The sequence below is a fragment of the Microtus ochrogaster genome, unplaced genomic scaffold, assembly GCF_000317375.1.
Source record: "Microtus ochrogaster isolate Prairie Vole_2 unplaced genomic scaffold, MicOch1.0 UNK27, whole genome shotgun sequence".
Lineage (NCBI taxonomy): Eukaryota > Metazoa > Chordata > Mammalia > Rodentia > Cricetidae > Microtus > Microtus ochrogaster.
Genome location: NW_004949125.1, coordinates 2,681,921 through 2,684,558, shown reverse-complemented (window position 1 = coordinate 2,684,558; position 2,638 = coordinate 2,681,921).

Here is a 2,638-nt window from a genome sequence, read left to right as displayed (position 1 = left end):
TAATCACTGAGCCACGCAAGTGTCTTAAAGTTGGTCTTATTATTGCTGTGATGAAACACCACCGCCCAAAGCAAAGTGGGAAGGAGGGGGCTTGTTTGGCTTCTGCATCCACACTGAAGGAAGTCAGGACAGGAACTCAAGCTGGGCAGGAACCTGGAGGCAGGAACTGATGCAGAGACCATGGAGGGTGCTGCTTCCTGGCTTGCTGTACCCCACGACTTGCTCAGCCTGCTTTCTTATTAGAACCTGGGATCACATGCCCAGGGATGGCACCATCCACAATGGCCTAGGTCCTCCCTCATCAATCACTAACTAAGAAAATGTCCTCCAGGCTTGCCTACAGCATGGTGTTCTGGCGGCATTTTCTCCGTGGGACTCCCTCCTCTCTGATGACTTTAGCTTGTGTTAAGTTCATGTAGGAACTGTCCAGCTGTCCGGCACAATTGACCCCTTGTCTGCTTGACACACAAAGCCACAGCCTTTCCTTTCTTGTTCATCCCAAGATCACACATTATTATCAACATGACAATAGAAACATTTTACAAACTTAAAAAGTCCCAGAGCCTTAAAAATTAAAATGTGTTAAAAATTCAATCTCTGAGCCGGGCTGTGATGGCACACGCCTTTAATCCCACCACTCGGGAGGCAGAGGCAGGCAGATCTCCGTGAGTTCGAGGCCAGCCTGGTCTACAAGAGCTAGTTCCAGGACAGACTCCAAAGCTACAGAGAAACCCTGACTCAAGGAGAAAGAGAGAGAGAGAGAGAGAGAGAGAGAGAGAGAGAGAGAGAGGAACCAGGCTACCATCACAATCGAATCAAAGCAAAACTGAGTTCCAACTGCATAAATAAATGTCCAGTGTTTGGGATTCTCTCAGGATTTCCGGGGCTCCTCCAAAGGACTCGGGGTTCTTTTCTGGCTCTGCCTTCTGCAGCACACACAGCTTGTCTTCTAGGCTCTGGCTGGCTCCACTCCACAGCCCCGGCTGTTCTTGGTGGTCCTCCCGTTGCACTGGCACACCAAAATGCTGGGATCTCTTGCTGCAACTGGGCAGCGCTTTCACCAATGGCCTCCTGGACACTCTTCAGGCACTGTGATGAAACCATGATACCCCCACCCCCACCCCAAAAACACCAGATTTTTACAAGTGACTTTCCAAGGACATCCAGACCCTGGTGACATCAGCAGGTGACACAGCTGAATCCTTGACACAAAGCCTGAGGTGGCTCCTAGGATCCACCGTGGACTATTCTGTGAGACCTTCAGTGGGAGGGAGGGAGAGAGGGAGGGAGGGAGGAAACAGATGTGTTCCCAGCTGCTCTGCGCTCTCTGGGATGATCAAGGCAAAGATTCTGGCCCCTGGCAATGTGCAAAATGGGTTTGCCACGAAGTCCAAGGTGGGCCTGGATCATTTCTGCAGCCTGGTCCCTCCATGAACTGGTCCCCAGCCTCAGGAACCTCTGTGCCCCTGCCTGTGCTACACAGCTGAATGGTGCTAGTTGGCTTTGGTGTTTTGTTTGTTTGTTTGATTATGGTTTTTTGAGACAGGATTTCTCTGTATAGTCCTGGCTGTCCCCGAACTCACTTTGTAGACCCAGGCTAACCTCAAACTCACAGAGATCCATTTGTCTCTACCTCCCAAGGGCTAGGATTAAAGGCATGCGCCACCACTGCCCAGTGCAAATTGGCAAATTGTTTTTTAATCCTAGTACTTGGGAGGCAGAGGCAAGCATATCTGTGAGTTTGAGGCCACCCTGGTCTACTAAATGAGTCCCAGATCAACCAGAACCAAATAGCATGACTTTGTCTCAAAAAAGGTACATGCCTTTAATCCCAGCAGTAGGAAGGCAGAAGCAGGGGGATTGCTGTGAGTTTGTGGCTAGCCTTGTCTACAGAGCGAGTTCCAGGACAATCAAGGTTATACTGAAAAATCCTATCTTCTAATAAATAATAAAAAACAAACAAACAAACAAGCAAGCAAACAACAACAAACCCCACAAAGCTGAGATTGAGCTCTACTAAGCAGTGTATTACTGCTTGTCCCCAGTGGGACGTAGTGTATATCGATAGCATGATGATCCCCAACAGCTGGCATGGGGCCAGGCACTCTGAGAGCCTGGATAGCTGGGCCAAGCCGGTTCTCCATCAGGCGGCTCCAGTTCCTGGCCAGCCCAGAAAGAGGCTGAGATTTCTGGCTGGGAAAAGCCTAGTTACAAGGTGACCTGCCTGCAGCTGATCAAGTTTCCAAACTTGGGCCTGGCTCAGGCCCTGTAGCTGCAGGAGCCAGAGCTCGCAGAGCCTCTGTGTGCCCACTGAACTGGGCCTCGAAAACAGCAGCACCCCCAAAATCCAGGACTCTGTGAAGAGCCCAAAGCCCTCCTATGGTGCTGTGCTAGGCCCCAAACAATTGCCTTCTGGTACATTCTGGTGATGATCAAACTGTGTTGTTATTTTATTTTATTGCTTTTTTTTAAGGAGTTTTTTTGTTTTTGTTTTTGTTTTTTTTGTTTTTGGTTTTTCAAGACAGGGTTTCTCTGTAGCTTTGGAGCCTATCCTGGAACTAGCTCTTGTAGACCAGGTTGGCCTCACAGAGATCCGTCTGCCTCCCAAGTGCTGGGATTAAAGGCATGAACCACCACC